This window comes from Tenrec ecaudatus, chromosome 15 (genome assembly GCF_050624435.1).
Source record: "Tenrec ecaudatus isolate mTenEca1 chromosome 15, mTenEca1.hap1, whole genome shotgun sequence".
Taxonomy (NCBI): Eukaryota; Metazoa; Chordata; class Mammalia; order Afrosoricida; family Tenrecidae; genus Tenrec; species Tenrec ecaudatus.
In genome coordinates this window covers 87984952-88003450 of record NC_134544.1, presented here as the reverse complement: position 1 = coordinate 88003450, position 18499 = coordinate 87984952, and positions in this window count along the sequence as shown.

Below are 18499 nucleotides of genomic sequence, written 5' to 3'. Positions count from 1 at the left end.
TGAACAGCATGCCCTCCACCCACCACTTTTCTGTCACTTTGTCTTTGTCTCATGGCTTTTGTGTTGCTGTGATTCAAATGCAAATGTGTTTCAAATGCAAGCAGGGTCACCCAAAGTGAAGAGTTTTTAGCAGAACTTCCAGGAGTCCCTCATTACCTCCATGCCCCGCGTTACGGAGTTGCGCCCAACGTAGACCACTGACCCACAAGCAGTTGTGAAGTAACAAAGCAAAACTTTATTACAGAAAGACAAAAAGACAAATAGACAAAAAGACAAATCCAGATTTGGGCTACAGCATGGCCAAGCAGGGTCCAACACTGCAGCGTCCGGCCAAATTTTGCTTTCCCTTTTATACACTTAAAACCAGCAAGGCGAGCCGGTAGAGCAAGGAATGGGAAAGGGTGTTTACACAAGATAACAGGGATGCGGGTAGTTCAGCACGTCCTGCTCAGCTTATCTTGGACCAGATGATTTTGCAAAACTTCTTGCTCACATTTATGAGTAGATAGTTGTAAGGTCACAGTGACTTGCTTTTCCAAGATAACATACCTCTCTTAGAATGGGGGTGGCACTTAAGCTTTTCAAAATGGAGTAACTTAAGACAAATTATTTTATTCTATTAAGCGTAACACCCCGCCTCATGGGAAAGACCCTACCCCTACCCACGTGATGTCAATTCCTGCCGAACCCACTTCCTCTGACTGAGAATGTGCAGTGCGAGGGTCCTAGTAGGGTAAGTAAGTCTCTATGTTTCTATGCTGTTCCTAGGCTCGGTGGCTCCGACAGGCCCGGCATCCCCAGCTGTGGCCCGATCCCCACGAATATTACAGTTCCTGCATCTTGTCTGCCCGCGTTCCAGGTCATCGCGACCCCATGGGATATTTCCAGGTAAATCCTTTCTGAACTGGTTACAAGCCTCTCTGCCTTCAGCTTGGGATTATGCCGGTCCCCTTTACCTGCTCAGAGTCCCTCATTCACCCTCACCTCTTATGCCGGAAATGCCCGATTGATGGTGGGTTCTTGCCCACCTTGTCAGTTATTGGGCATGAGAGCAGGGGACTCCAGAATGTTCTTTACTGAAAGGAGAGGCCAGCCTTGGAGTCATCAGGGCACTCCACTGATGACCGAGGTCTGTATTGGCGCTTAACTTGTAAGCACCTTGCTTTGCAAAAGGGTACCATAGCAGTGACAGCCCTCAAATCCCCTCATAAACTAAGTCCTCACTTGGATTGCAGAGTCCCACATAGTGTAAGCCCCCATTGAGTGCTCTCTCCTCAGGAAGCAAAGGTGAAGGTAACCTGGCCCTCAGGCAGAGGGCTTTGGAATGTGGATGACCTGCACCTTTTTCCAGGCAGCCCTGGAAGGGGCAGTCTTTCTTAGAGGCTTGCAGGCCTGTGTGTCCTTGATGGAGGTCACCAAACTGAAGACAGTACAGGGGTTCTTCTAGCCATCCCTTATCTGTCTTACCCTGGGAAGCATGCCTTCCACCCACCATTTTTCTTTCAGGTTGTCTTTCTATCTGGGCTTCTGTGTTGTGATTCAAATGCAAATGTGTTTCAAATGCAATCAGGGCCACCCAAAGTGAACAGGTTTCACCAGGGTTTCTAGATAAAGAAGGAACTACTAAGAATGAATCCATAGCCACTTGAGGCCCAGAGACTCACCTCCAGGGCCCTCCTTCCAGGTCGCTCTCATTATCTCTAGGCCCCGCCCCTTCTCACAGACTCCACCCTCTCCCCTCCCCAGGTGATGCAATTTCCTGCTTAACCCACTTCTGACTGAGAAGGATCCAGGTGAGCGTCCCATGAGTTTCTGCTGGGTGAGTGAGTTTCTGTGTTTCTGTGCTGATCCCGGGCGCGGAATCCCCCGCAGGCATGGCGTCCCTAGCTGGGTCCGGGTTCCTGTGGACATTACACTTGCCACACCCTGTCTGCCAGTGTTTCAAGGTCGCCGAGACCTGGGACATTTCCAGTTAAATCCTTTCTGAACTGGTTGCAGGCCTCAGGCTTCGGGCCTGGGAATACTCAGGCCGCTTTTCTTGCTCAGAGCTCCTCCTGCACTCTCACCCCTCGCTCCAGAAAGGCGCGATTGGGGGTGTTTTTTGCCTGGGCCCCGTCCTTCCTTGTCAGGTCGCGGGCATGAGAGCATGGGGACCCCAGAGTGGCCTTTACTGAAAGGAGAAGCGAGCCTTGCAATCATCAGGCCACCCCACTGATGACTGAAGCCTGTATTAGAGTTTGGTTAAGTTCTTGCTTTGCAGAAGGGTACAATAGCAGCGACAGCCCCAAATCCCAGCATAGATTAAGTCCTCACTTGGATGGCAGAGTCCCACATAGAGTAAACCTCCATTGAGTGCTTTCTTTCCAGGAACCAAGGTTGTAGGTAACATGGCCTCAGGCAGAGAGCATTGGAATGCAGCCAGCTCCAGTACACTTTTCATTTGATCCCTTTGGGCGTGGCCCTGATTAACCAACCTTGAGACCTGCATACAACAGTTTCTTGGAACCAAATTCTATGTATGTAAATTCGTTTTATCCTGTTGGTTTTTCTTCTCATATTTTAACTGTTTCTTCATTTTGTTTGAATTTACTGTGCACGAACTGTGTCCTACTAATAGCTCCTCATTTTAAAAATTGTTTCAATTATTTCTAATTCAAGGCAACATCCAGATATATAACTCTGTATATAGTAAGATAGGATCTTATTTAAAATAAGCTACCATTTTCTCTGTGCCCCACTGCATGGTAGTGCTTGAATGTTATAGTCTTTTATCTACGTGTTCTTGATAAGAGGCTTGTTTTGTTTACTGCACTACAGTGGGTTTTGTGTGAGTGATGCCATAGCACCTTACACTCCTCCTTAGGGTTTCTAGGCTGTAGTCCATGTGTTACCAATGGCCACCTCATGGAACACAACTGCTTTCATTTCATGGAGCTGCCAGTCCTCTAACCACTGGAGCAAGAGGGCTTCTTCACGGGCTAATTTAGATGGGCCACACTGACATGTTTTTCATTATAGACATGGCGATTCTTAATGGGAATTATGTTTGTTATTCTGATTTAGTCATATTTCCAACACACTATCCATGTGCATACATAGACATGAATATGCGATCATTGTGTTCAATTTCCCCTTTGGTTAGGTGCCATGAAGTTAATTCCATCTTGTGGCTATGTCATGTGAGTTCCATAGTGTTTCTGGAGCATGATATTTGTGGAAGCAGATCTCCTGTGCTTCCACAGTAATGCAGGCTGTTTACCCGATCAAGCCTCAGTGAAACAGTCTAGTAAAAGCTATTTGTGCCACCTGGAAACTTTCATTGTCCCTAACCTCCCCAAACAAACTCAATGCCACAAAGTCAATTCTCTCTCATAGTGTTCTGTTATAGGTGTCCGAGATCAAAATCTGTACAGGAGCAACCAGCCTCATTTTCCTCTTGCAGATGTGCTGGTGTGGTTGAACTGCCAGCTTTGAGGGTAGCAAATGAAGCCAGAATTCATTTTTCCCTTAGAAATGAACCAGGCCAAACATGCTGTCAAACCCACACCAGCTCCTGGAGACTCCATGTGTGTCATTGCACAGGGATGTTGCAGAGGGGTTTCAGTGACTGGTTTCTCAAAGTAAATCACCCAGGCTTTCTTCCCTGGAGACTCTGAGTAGACACACACTTCCAGCCTTTCCATGAACACCTATCCATGGTAACCATTATAATGCTCAGGGACATCAAAAATGAAGCAAGACACACATGCAAGCAAGTACACACACTTAGAAAAGCCAGAACCTATATAAGTTGGAAATTTTTCATTGAAGGAAAACTCAAAACTATACAATGAGGTTGAGTTTCTAACTATAACATGAGAAACCACACGGTTGAATTTGTAACCTTTGCAGGACCCAGAAAAATAAAGTCGTATTGTTAATTTTCAGCTATCAAGTTTTTATGTGAATTGTAGATATACTGTATCCTAACTGGCCTCTTTACCATAGCTAGAGAATAAAATTAATATCAACTTTAATAGATCTTCAAGAGAGATGGTATATGTAAATAGCTTAATAGTCTTCCTGAGTTTTCGTGGAAGATTGGAAGATGAACAGGTATCCTAAAGATTTTTAAGATGTACAATATTTGAGAAATTAAAAAATTATGACATTCTAATTAGCTTAATCTTGAACTGTCTAGCATAATCTATTAGGAACAGATATGTAGTGGCTTCAAAAGGTTCATGGATAAAGTCCACTGTCTTTATTCCATTTTTCCATGACCTTTTTGAAAGGTCCTTGTGCATTCATGGCATAAAGGATTGGCTACCAATGAGCTCCTTCTATCTCAATTAGATAATACTTGATAAATATTAATCATTGTGCCTGCCATTGGATTCCATATGGTGTAGTGACTGTATTTGGTTTCAGAGTAAAACTATACTCCGTAAGATGTTCAGTGGCTAACTTCAGAAGTTGGTTGATTTCTTGTAGGGTACTGCTACATTGCCTTCAATTGCAATCTTTTGTTTGATAGCCGAATGCTCAGTCATTTGCACTACACAGAGACTTCATTTAAGCACCTACACCTTGAAGTGTGAGTGCTTGCAGTCAGAGCCCTGCATTGCCAGATGTGTCATGAGTTAATGTCCCTTACAAGTTGGTGGGCCTTTTCTGGGGCTGCTTTTCTTTTTCTGTTGGTCTTTTATGTGTTCCTGTAATGATACTTTATTGTATGTGGGATATATGAACAAAGGAACCTATTTGTCACAGTGGGTTATAAAATGAGCTGCCGACTGCAAGGGCAGCTGTGCAAACTCACCAGAAATGTGCAGGAGAAATATGAGTCTGCCTGCTCCAGTAAAGCTATACAGGCGTGGCAGTCCTAAAGGGAATTCTACACTGTCTGATAGCTCTGCTGGGAGTTGGCCAGATGTGAGGGCAGGGAGTCACATGTGGACAATTCCAGACCTTATTCTTGTCCACTTATTCACTATTTGAGGCTAAATGCACTTAGATTAACATTTTTGTGGACTCTTGTGAAGTGCAAAAAAAAATTGTTGCTGACAGTTTTGAGAACTGATCCATTTGTGGAGGAGAGTTGTTTTGGAACATGCTATTTTAAAAATCATTTATTGTGGGCTCATTCAACTCTTACCACAATCCATACATACATCCATTGTGTCTGACATCTTCCTTCACCCACTTTCCTCTTGTCCATCCCCCAGGGAGGAGGTTATAATGTAGATCCCTGTAGTCGGTTCCCCCTTTCCACCACCCCCTTTCCTCCATCATCCCCCCACCACCCCCGGTATCGCCATTCTCACCACTGGTCCTGAAGGAATCATCTGTCCTGGATTCCCTGTGTTTCAGGTTCATATCTGTACCTGTGTGCATCCTCTGGTCTAGCCATATTTGTAAGGTAGAATTGGGATCATGATAGTTGGAGGGGCGGGGAGAAGCATTTAGGAACTAGAGGAAAGGTATAATTTTCATCATTGCTACACTGCAGCCTGACTAGCCCATCTCCTGCCTGCAATCTTCTGTAAGGCGATGTCCAATTGCCTATAGATGGGTCTTCGGTACTCAATCTGCACTCACCCTTATTCATAATGATTTGATTTTTTATTCTCTGATGCCTGATACCTGATCCTTTTGACACCTGATCACACAGGTTGGTGTGCTTCTTCCATGTGGGCTTTGTTGCTTCTGAGCTAGATGGCCACTTGTTTATCTTCAAGCCTTCAAGATCCCAGATGCAATATCTTTTGATAGCTGGGCACCATCAGCTTTCTTCACCACGTTTGCTTTTGCACCCATTTTTCTTCAACGATCATATTGGGAAGGTGAGCACACAATGGTATGATTTTTTGGAATATGCTACTTTTTTATTTCAATTTTTTTTTATTCACTGAAGTCTCAATGACACACCTTTCTGACATCCTTTATCCTTATTTAAATTTATTTGGTCAACCTGGGGTTTGACTATCCTTAAAACATAACAAGAACATTCCTTCCTGATATCCTGTCGTCTGGTATTTTCTCCTTTAGGAACAAACTCTTGGGCTATCCATTAGTTAATTCCCATTACAGCCTTCAAATCACTATTTTCAATGGATTCAATTAATTAGTCTACTAGGGGCAGATAACGAAAACCACCACTAAACAAAAGGTCCGGATAGGCAGGTACACAGAATGATTTCAGAATGGAAATCAGCTGAGAGAGTGCCTATGTTCACCTCCCTTCTATTTTCAGGAAAGATGCTTTCTCTGGGTCCTAATTAAATTAATTAATTAGAGGCATTGAAAAGAATGCCTTTTTTTGTTAGTTGCCACCTAGTTTTCTCCAATTTATAACAACAATGTGCACCCATGTTGATGTAGTACGCTATGTGTTGGGTTGGTACCCACATGTTCAGCCTTTCAAAACTGCTAACTGGTCCACAGTAGAAAGATGAGGCTTTCTACTCCATTAAAGACTCACAGTTTCAGAAACGCACCTGACCTGTTCTACACTGCTCTATAAGAGTGTTTTGAGTCCGAATTGACTCAATGACAGTGATTTTTATTTTTAATGTACAACAGAAAAACAAAACAAACCAAAAAAACTTGCCCTGTGACCTCCGTACTCTGAGTTCAACATGGTCAACTTTTTTCTCTGAGACGGAAATGGTGACTTTGGGCTCATCTCAATTTGGTAATGAACCTGAAAGTCCTCATTTGCATTTCTTGTAACTATTGCCTCTTTTGTTTTACTTTCTTGCTAGTGCTTCTTCATGCTCCATTTATTTTTCCAGTGTGGGATTTCCATGAATACTTATTGCTAATGAGCTTTTCATTTGGTGGGTGACCTTGGAGCTTCCCTCTCCTGGCCATGAAGACCTGGATGCTCTTCAACTCCTTTGCTTGTACGTTTGAGAAAGGAAATCAAGCTAAGTATTTGCAAACTCATCACAGAACCCCCCTACATTGTTCGAATTTCCTTATCATGCTAAGGTTCACTGGCTAGTTTCCTAAAGTGATCATTTTATTTCTCCCTGTGCTAGTTCATGAAATGTAAGTATGCATGTGTTACTGCTTAGGCTCCACCTCTGTTGCATTTCTCATACAAGTTATTACCATTTGACCTTCTGCTTTTGTTTTTGTTAGTTGTTGTAGATTCATTTTCAACTCATAGCCACCTCATGTGTCCAGGGTAGAACTGTTGGTTTTAGAATGGCGTGCCCTCTCAGAAAGATTGGTCATGTTTTGTTTTGATTTGCTCAATGCTGTGTCTGCTTTGCCTGGGTGTTATATTTCCTCATTCAGTTGAGTAAATGCAAGAGCCAGTTATATGGGCCTGAGGTAAGCAGTATTGTCTGAGACTCATGGACTCTTCCAGGCAAATGAGTTCCAGTTACCTGAATTGAATAGATTGTTTTCTTCGTCTCCTCTTTGTACTACACAGAATATCTCTTGACAATGAGGCTACATGGGCCCGTAAAGATTTACAGACTTGGAAACGCTAACGAGGAGTTTCACTCCCTGTTATATGGTTAAAATGTACTTGACAGCACTACATTTGGTTTGGTTCTTCATAAAAGAATGGGAAGGCTTTAAAACATGGCAACTGATGCACTGCTGTGGATGAGATTTTGAAAGGCTTATTGGATCAACATTAGGTTACATTGTTGTAGCAGATTTGTAGAGTGACCGGTGAAGCTCATGTGACATTTATGTTATAGCTAGTTGGTGATGCTGTGAAATTTTATCATGAAAGTGAAACCTTTTCTATGTTGTTGTTAGGTGGCATTGTGTCCATGGCAACCCTAAAACCCTCTATTTAACAGCATGAAACACTGCCCTGTCCTGCACCATCTTCACAAATGTTCCCATGTTTGAGCCCATTGTGACAGCCCCTGTGTTGATCCATTTTGTCGAAGGCCTTTCTGTTTGCCTCTCTCTCCCTTACCAAGCATGATGGCCTTCTCCAGGGACTGGTCTATCCTTAAAAAATGTGGGAACAAAAGTCTGACAAGTCATAGAGGCCAGTCCCACAGCTGAGGGAATGCTAGTGGTCTTCATGTTCAGCTAGTCTGCCTTCCATGATCTGCAAATGGGAAAACATCTTTAAAAAATCTAAAATGTGAAAACATCTCAAAGCCTGGTGTATAAGTACTAGGATCCTAAGACAGTTTACCAGTCAAATGCTTTGAAGTTCAGTCTACTTATACGAAAATTGGAATCTAACTACATTTTCCCAATCAGCAAACAGACGGACATGCTATTATGATATTTCATAGATTGTGCTTTTTTGTCAGTATATCTTATGGGCTTAGTGTATATTTATGTGTGAGTGTCCACTGGTTTTTTAGGGGAGTAGTCCATAATAATTGCATGACAGTAGCTTTGTGTCTCAGAGTGGGAAAATTTTTGAGGATATCACTATTCATTTTTTTAAAAATCATTTTATTAGGGCGCCTACAACTCTTAACACAATCCACGTATACATCAATTGTATAAAGCACATTTGTACATTCATTGCTCTCATCAATCTCAAACATTTACTCTCCAATTAAGTCCCTGGCATCAGCTCCTCGTTTTTCCCCTCCCTCTCCACTCCCCCTCCCTCGTGAACACTTGATAATTTATAAATTATTATTTTGTTATATCTTGCCCTGTCTGACGTCTCCCTTCACCCCCTTTTCTGTTGTCCATCCACCAGGTAGGAGGGCGCATGTTGATGCTGGTAGTTGGTTCCAAACCACCCTGCTTTCACTCTCCCAGTATCACCACTCTCACCACTGGTCCTGAATGGATCGTCCACCCTGGATTCCCTGTGTTTCCAGTTCCTATCTGTACCAGTGTACAGAGGGTATCTATATTCTATTGCTACCTTTCACTCTTGCTGTGTTTCCCTGTTCAATAGCTTGTTCTATCTCCATGAAAGTACAAAATACACAAGAGTGCAACTGCAGTGACTGGAAAGTAGGAGAGTAACATAGATACACCTCAGAAAACTTCATAATTCCCCAAATAATCATCTCTATCAGCAGGTAATATGTCCGCTCTTGATCATGTAGAATTCTCCAAGACATTTCCAAGAATGCAGGGCTATGGGTTGCTACTTTGTTAGTTCATATCAGTAGCTCTCCAATGGCTAAGGAGGGGCCACAGGGAGAAGCACAAATTCTGCACTGTTTCCTGGTTGCTATCTTGCCTTCGCCCTGTGCTTCATGTTCTTCTAATAAATATTCTGGTTGGTCCTGTGCAAGGAGGTGATTTGTCTCCTCCCTCCAATGGAAGAGAGGATATGAATGTGGAATTGAGGCTTTTATTTTGGTCATTCGTCTGATTTGTGTGTTCTGACTGTTCTCTATTCTGAAAAAGAGATAGGAATAAGGTTGCAGTTGGTCACAAACTGTACAGAGATAAACTCATTATGCTAGAAGCATGCAGTCGTTGGGATAGCATGTAATTAGTCAGGAAGTGTGTCTAGTGCAGTGGTTCTCAACCTTCCTAATGCTACGGCCCTTTAATGCAGTTCCTCATGTGCGGTCACCCCCAATTATTTTCATTACTGTAATTTTGCTACTGTTGTGAATCTGGCAACCCCTGTGAATGCGTCATTCGACCCCGAAAGGGGTCACAACCCACAGGTTGCGAACCCCTGATCTAGTGGGTGAGGTGGGTTAGCTAAACCCTGTTGGAAATCTTTAGTAGAACAAGACCCCTGTGTCTAATCCATGTGAAATGAAGTCTCTATTTCCCAGGACTGTCATCTTCATCTTTCATATAGTGGAATGCATGGCACCTTGCTGAACCCGAATATAATGGATATTTTAGGACACTGTGGCTGTTGAAGAGGTGGCTGTGGATTTCTCTTAGGAAGAATGGGCATTGCTGGACCTTTCTTAAAGGAAACTATAGAGACAACATGTGATGACAGAAACTTTTAGAAACCTGACCTCAGTCGGTATGAATATTTTCATTAAAAAAGCAAAATGTGTGTGTGATACTCATTGATGCTACTGCAGTATGTGGGCTGAGTAATGGGAATACTTTGTTATATGAACAAGTATAGGAATTTCCTCTCAGGAGTATGCATGTCATGCTTCCCCCCATGAATCTAAAGCTTAGTGTTATAGTAACTTCTTATATCAAGTGTGACTATGAGTCTACTAAGTTTCCTTACATGTTATAAATGTGAGTGTTGACCTTTTGTGCAGAGAGTATGTGTGCATTGTGCCTTGTAAGAGCTCTGTGTTTTTTACAAGGTTAACATGATAGCTTCATTTATTTAAAATCATTTTATTGGGGGCTTGTAAAACTCTTATCACAATCCATACATCCATCCATTGTGTGTCAAGCACATTTGTACATTTGTTTCCTCATCATTCTCAAAATATTTATTTTCTACTTGAGCCCTTGATATCAGCTTCTCATTGTTTCCCTCCCTCCCCGTTCCCCTCTCCCTCATGAATCCTTGATAATTTATAAATTATTATTTTGTCATGTCTTACACTGTCCAACATCTCCCTTCACCCACTTTCTGTTGTCCATCCTCCATGGAGGGCATTACATGTAGGTCCTTGTCATCGGTTTCCCCTTTCTACCTCACCTTCCCTCCATCCTACCAGTATCACCACTCTCACCACTGGTCCTGAAGGGATCTTCTGCCCTGGATTCCCTATGTTTCAGGTTCCTATCTGTACCAGTGTCCATCCTCTGGTCTAGTTGGATTTGTAAGGTAGAATTGGGATCATGATAGTGGCGGGGGAGGAAGCATTTAGGAAGTAGAGGAAAGTTGTGTTTTTCATCGTTGCTACATTGTGTCCTGACTGGCTCATCTTCTGTAAGGGGATGCCCCGTTGCTGACAGATGGGCTTTGGTTCCCCAACCTGCACTCCCCTTCATTCACAATGATTTGATTTTTTGTTCTTTGATGCCTGATACCTGATCCCTCTGACACCTCGTGATCACACAGATTGGTGTGCATCTTCCATGTGGGCTTTGTTGCTTCTGAACTGGATGGCCACTTGTTTACTTTTAAGCCTTTAAGACCCCAGATGCTATATCTTTTGGTAGCTGGGCACCATCAGCTTTCTTCATCACATTTGTTTATGCACCAATTTGTCTTCAGTGATCATGTTGGGAAGGTGAGCATCACGGAATGCCAGTTTAATAGAACAAAGCGTTCTTGCATTGAGGGAGCACTTGAATGGAGGCCCAATGCCCATCTGCTACCTTAATACTAAACCTATAAATGTATGCACATAAATCTTTTTCCCCATGATCATATAAAAATATATTTACATATGTACATGCCTGTATTTAGATCTCTGTAAATGCCCTTTGCTTCCTAGTTCTTTCCTTTACTTCCTTTTACTTTCTTGTTGTTCTATTATCACGCTCAGCCTTCATTTGGGTTTCAGTAATTCCTCTCAGTTACATTGCCTTTGATCAATGCCTACCAGGCGTCCTACACCCTCCTTGCCAGTGATCAATGCCTACCAGGCGTCCTACACCCTCCTTGCCACTCTAACACATCATCATGGGTCCTGTAGGTGCAATTTACAGCAATAATAAGTAAAAATTATAATAAAGTCACAGAACATGAGAGATAGAAGAGAGATTGAAATAATGGAGTTAGACACATTTCATAGTAGCATCCTCACCTCAGCCTCACTTGGTCCACATGGAGAGAGAGATTTATTGCTAACCAAGGTTTTATATTCTCTGGGGACATGTAAGCCCCCTAATTAAAGGTGAAGACATCCGTCACAGGAAAGGGTTGTGCTATGGGTTATACAGTTATGGCAGGGGATGATCTAGGGGTTCATATGCTATAGGAAGAGGAGGGAATAAGGGTATACGTGTAACAAGATGAGGGGACCCAAAATTCATGATAGTGGCCTAATTTTGGATGTCACTGAGCAGGTTTGACCTGTTCTGGCTCACTATAGAAACCATTATCAGTAGGATATAAACCTACCCTGCAGGGATCAAACTGAAACCTTTAGGGAGAAGTAACCCATTATCCTTAACAACAGGGAGTGGGCCCTATTTGTGGTGGAACAACTGATTGTCTTCAGGGAGGTAACTTGACAATCACCATTAGTTGCGAGCAGTGTCTTAAGTCTAACATATATTTGGGGAAACAACTTGGGAGAAATCTTTTTGTTTCCCACAATTTTAGATCACTTATTGTTCCCTTGTCCCTGGGTTGGTTAACACCACTTCCTTCCTTTCCCCCACCTCCCCCAATCCCATGTCCACCCCCTTCCCCCAACCATGGGTCCTATTGCTTTCTCCTCCAGATTGTTTGTCCAGCCTATCTTATCTAGATAGACATGCAGAGATAATATGTTCACACACACACACACAAAGACAGCAAAACAAAGTGACCAAAGAAAACAAAAAAACAGCAACAAAAAAAGCAATGACAAAAAAAAAAAAAGAAAAACCGTAAAAAGTTAAAGGTGTGTTTGTTGACCTTTAGGAGTGTTTTCCTGTGGAGTCTGATAGGCTGCCACACCCCGGCCCCAAAGTCTATTTTGCGTACTCCCTTGGGACTTCCTCACTCTGCTCCCCATGTTCTATTGCACGTCCTTAGTGTTTTGCCTTGGTGTGGTGGGGTCAGATTGGATGCAATTCTCACACAGTGTCTCCAGTGTTGTCCGCTGTAGGACTATGGGTCAGTGAGGGATGTCATGTCTCATAGTGGGGCCAGCCATAGGTCCTCCCTTTGCATTGGCTGCGCTGAGCGGGGGATATTGTCCTCAAGGCTTGATTGGCCAGGATGTGCTCCACTCTCTCTTTCTCCCTCTTCATTTTCTCCTGTGTGCTACATGTCCCTTTCCCTGAGCTGTAGCTTCAGTGTTGTCCTCTGAAGTAAATTTTTCCAGGGGTAGGGGGGGAAGGGGGCAAATGTCCTTGTAGTTGGGATTGAGGCTGGCCCCTCAGATACTGTTGTTATAAATAGATTTTCACCCACCCAAAATCCACAGACTTAGAGGAACATAGGGCTGACTTGGTGTCAGGGAATTGGTGATTATCTTTTCACACTTTCCTTGTGATGTGTCTTTCTTTAAGAGCAGCATGTCAGATACACTCTTTTTCCCACATATGTCACTAATGTGATGGGGACTTGCCTTGGGCTGGAGTATCTAGAAAAATACAACTATAGACACTAACATATACATAAGAAAGAGCTTTTTATCAAGAAAATATCCCAGCCCAGTCCAACTGAAGCCCGTGGGTCCAATTCTAGCTGGAACATCCATGGCTCAGTGTGTTCAAGTCCTCAAACTTCAATTTTTGGGTGAACATCAATCCTTTCTGCTGTCCAGCTTAATATAGGTGTGTGTATATCATATACATTTATGTGTGTCTATATATGTAACTATATTGTCACTCTAATATTATATGTGCGTAAAATCCCTTGCTTTAGTTCATTAATTCATCAGTATATAAGGACCTTCAACACTACAGAAAACTACAGGACTCTAAATCCATGACTTTCATCATAGAATGGGTCGAAACAAATTCTGTTTCAGGGTTCTAATTTGAATAATTTTGCATTTCCTTCTCTGTAAGATAAATGCTGTAATTTTGATCATGCTGTATTTTCTTTATCTTTTTTATTAAATCATTTTATTGTGGGATTATACACTTTTTTTATCATACACTCTTATCACAATCCACACATCCATCCATTGTGTTGAGCACATTTCTACATTTGTTGGCATCACTATTCTCAAAACATTTTCTTCCTACTTGAGCCCTTGGTATCAGCTTCTCATTTTTATTCCCTCCCTCCCTCATGAACCCTTGATAATTTGTAAATTATTATTATTTCATTTATTACACCGACTGATGTCTTCCTTCACCCACTTTTCTGTTGTCCATCCCCTTAGGAGGGGGTTATATGTAGATCATTGTGATTGTTCCCTCTTTCTCCCTGACCTTCCCCTCATCCTCCTGATTAGCAATTAATAATTAGTGAGTTAAGTACCAAGAGTTATTTCAGCGTGTTTAAATGTAGCCTACCACATCTTTAATATTTATTAGCTATTTATGGCATATCGTGAATATTTTTTAGATATTATCATTAAATTATGATTAGAGGAATTTTTATTTCTTTTTGGTAGGCTCTTCTTCCTTAAAAAAATGTTAAGGGGGTGGAAGGGGAAAAGAGAGAAGCTGATACCAAGGGCTCAAGTAGAAAGAAAATGTTTTGAGAATGATGATGGCAACAAATATACAAATGTGCTTGTCGCAATGGATGTACATATGGATTGTGATAAGAGTTGTATGAGCCCCCAATAAAATGATAAAAATGTTTTGGAAATTTTGATTGCAACATATGTACAAGTGTGGTTAACACCATCGAATGGTGGATTTTTATAATATTTGCAAGACCCCCCCCCCAATAAAATTATTATTTAAAAGAATGTTAACCTGATTGCTCTAGTTAGAACATACAGTCAATTTTTAATATTACTGGTAAAACTGGACATTTATGTTTGTCCTTTTTCAGACGTGGGGTGATGTTTTTGACTATCTTTTTAGGAATGTGTATTGGCATATTAATATATTGAACTATATCTGCTTTATGTTGGATTTGTAGAGGTTTTTTCCTTAGCATTAAAAGCCTTTGACTTTGCTTAGTATGTTTCTTTGTCTATTTAGATTATCCTTTTTTTACATTAATTGGTATATTACAGTGCTTATTTTCATGTTAGATGAATTCTAGGATAGATTCCAAGTACTCATCATATGTAATTATTTTCATGTGTTTTTGACTCAATTCCCAATATTTTCAAGAACTTCTTCATGTAGATCCATTATCAATATTAGTCTCCAGTTTTCTTGAAGTTTCATGATCTGACCTTGTTAACAGGTTATTACTGGTCTCATAGAAAATTTTAGTAAGTGTACTTTCACAATCATTGTTATGTTTCACCCAATAATGTGAACTTAGACAAAACGCATAAATTGTTTATTCATACTGTGTGAATACTCTGGTGTCTAGCTGCCAGAATCTTCAAATTTAATCTGTCTTCCAGTTAGCCTTGAAGTTTCTCATGGAATTTAATTGTGATTCAGTTGATTATAGACCTTCTGAACATCCTGAAACCCACTCAACGCTCATGGATCACTTGCTCTGGCTGGATCCTCTAGTCTTGCAGCTAACCCGTCACTCACACCTGAGACTATGGATGGGACATCCTTGAACTCAAGCCAATAAGCCCACTCCCCCAGTGTGTGTTGTTTGCCATCAGTCAGCATTACCTAGAAAGTTTGGAATCCAGAATTTAGGCCAAGATGACAAAATGGTTGAGCAGTCATCTCTTTTCTGGATCCATCTTGTACTTTTAAGCTTCTGCCACACCTTGGTTCTTGCCATGGCCCATCTACCTTAGCCCTTGCCATTCCTTGACTGTAGGCTGCAGTCTTTCCCAAAGGCTTTAAAATTGGACATCCATAAACACAAGAGTTTAAGAGAGTAGCAAGTAAGGATTCCCCTGGCAGGTTTTCTTGTTTAGGATATCTCTGTGTTGGCCAAGGTACATCTAGGATGTCCTAGTAGTGTCCCTCTGTCTCTTGTTGTCCACCTGTACAACGTTCTCTACTTTCCACACTATGATGCATAAATGGGTACCCAACGTAGGCATTTCTTCACACACAATAGATATCATAAAAAATACCCAGGATGCAAGGGGATTGGGGCAGGTTATACTTGATGAAAAGCTCAGCCTACGTTGGAGTGACATCTATGAACATGATTCAGCTTGATCACTTTCACTAGATATGTCAAGGGTTATAGTCTGAGGTGCACTATGGGCTGGTAAAGAACATTCTTCATAAAATATTCCTTTCTTCAGTTAGATTGCTGATGAAAAGAAGATACTTACCTTCAATGGAGCTTGAGAATTTTGAGGCCTTAAATACTTGCGCTTTATTCTAAAACGAAATATTGTGTTTATAGGATGTGAATCCAAAGTTGATGATGATATTTGAGAAATTAGTAAAATGCTGTGTAAAGAGAGTGGGCTTTTATTTAATGCAAACACCCTCAGCTTGGAGTGTGATCTGGATCCCAGTTGGTGGGGGAGGTCACTATTTAGCCCAAGAAGTACAGGCCAAGAACCTGATATGCCTTTTTCAGCATTGCCTCCTCTTCTGATTCAGATCAAAGATTTGCCACAGAGAAATATGGTCCAGTCTAGGGAGCTAGAAATCTGGTACTACTGTCTTGCACATTGAAGCATCACAAGGAAGGATTTCAACTTCTGACTGGGTTGTAAACCAAATCCAATCACCTGACTCCAAGCAGGGTGAGCATCCCTGAGGTTCCTGGGGGCAGCACTGGGCAGAGGAACTTGAGGGAAAGGAGGAGGGATCTGGGCTTCCTGGAGTGTGAATCCAGGAAAGCACCAGTGTACAAGGATCCAGGCTGCCCCATTGGTCAGGGTCTGAGCAATTTGAGCATCTCCCTGAAAGATAGAATTCACTTGTTATGAAACCATTTATAATTATATTAGAACTTAAATTGTGAGCACTCCAATTTCCAAAAGGTTGCTGGCATAGTGGTTACAGATTGGACTGCTAACTGCCAGTCAGAGGTTCAGAATTACAAGTCACCCCTGGGGAGACAGACAAGGTTTCCGGTCTTGTAAAGAGTTACAGTCTCAGAAATCGACAAAGGGCCGGTCCACCTCCTTTTAAAGTGTTGCTATAATCAGAATCCACTCGCTGGCACTGAGTTGGGTTTAAGGTTTTCGTTGCTGATGACAGTGACAACTCTGTCCATTTGCTGCAACCCCAATTTGATTAAGCTTCCATTGAATTCATTCTGATCATTAACCAAGAATGTAGATCATCTTCCCTTTGGGGAGAATGCCTTAGAAAATAGATTGCCTGTACTCCTCTCCAGCCAGCCCCTTCCCAGGGCCTGCCTACATGTGTCCTTGATGGAGCTCACCTTACTGAGGACAGCACAGTAATTGATTTCCTCAGTTTGAAGGGCCTGGACGATTCGTGTAAGTCCTTCTATCTAATAATGTGCATGTCCCAATTATGGTCCCATTCCTGCTGCTACTGTCCCACCTGTAGCTGTGATGTACTGATCTGCCACCAATCATGATCTGTGACATGATCTTTTGTTCTGTGCCCTATTATCCAGGGTCTCGACTGAATCCTCAGTTGCATTTGAACTACTGATGGCCTCCCTTATCCATATGATTTATGTGTGTGTCTTTTGTTGTCTCTTAAAGTTTAATAAATGTCCTCCTTAAATTATATTTGACAAAGGGGTTACTTTTCTACACAAGGTACAGTTCTTTGGGACAGCATATTGACAGCCACCCTGCAGGTGAGGTCAGGCCCTGCAACCCCCTGGCTTCTGTCCTGAATGGGCAAATGTTAAAAAGGTCTTTTCATTCTGCGGATAAATGCTCACTCTGCACCTTAGCCTCACACCAAACACACTCAGCTCTATGTAGGTTGACAAATCAAGTGGCCCAGATAAGTACTCAGATGTACCCCTATTTCACCTCCTAACCTCCTGCCCAAAGGCACTTACGTCACTTGTTCTGTGACCTGAGAATCCCACTGGTCTGTCTCAGTCTTGGTTCTGCTGCCACCATGTCTCTGTTGCTGCTTCTCCCCATCACTTCCTCTCTTGTGTCACAGCTCTCTGTCTTCTGGATTGAAGAGTTTTAGTGCTAGAATGTAGGATCCAAAGGCCCCTACTTCTGGCTCTTCTTTTTTGATGGTAGTGAGATCCCAGTTTTTGTCTCTGAAATGACTCAATTAGTCCTAGGACGATTTCCAGTGTGACTGATCTTCAGGTTAGATTTTAGATAGTTTATTTACGTAACCACAATGCACAAAGTACCGATGTATTGTTGGGCAAGATGCCCAGTCCTCTTGAAGCAAAAAAAAAACCAAACTCACTGCCATCAAGTTAACACTGACTCATAGTGAGCCTTTAGGACAGGGTCGAACAGCCCCCGTGAGTTTCCAAGACTGTAACTCTGGCGGAGTAGAAACCCATGTCACTTGTGGTTGATAGAAGCCCCATCCTGCTTTTGAGGAGAAATTGGGGGTTTCCAACTGCTGAACTTGCAGGACAGCCCGACAGTCACCACTGTGCCACCAGGGCTTCTTTGCCTCGTTCGCATTGGCAGGAGACAAACCCACGTAAATGATTTGGAAGAAGTTAAGGGGACTATATGTGTATAGACCAACTGTCTAACTCAGTGATTCTCAACCTTCCTAATGCCCCAGCCCTTTAATACAGTTCCTCATGTTGTGGTGACCCTCCAGCCATAAAACTATTTTCATTGCTACTTCATAACAGTAATTTTGCTACTGTTGTGAATCAGGCGACCCCTGGGAAAGGGTCCTTCAACCCCCAAAGTGGTCTCAACCCATAGATTGAAAACCGCCAATCTTAACTGCATTAGGTACTACAAATAATGCTACATTAAAAACGTTATCTATATTGGGATTCAAAAATGGACTCACTATT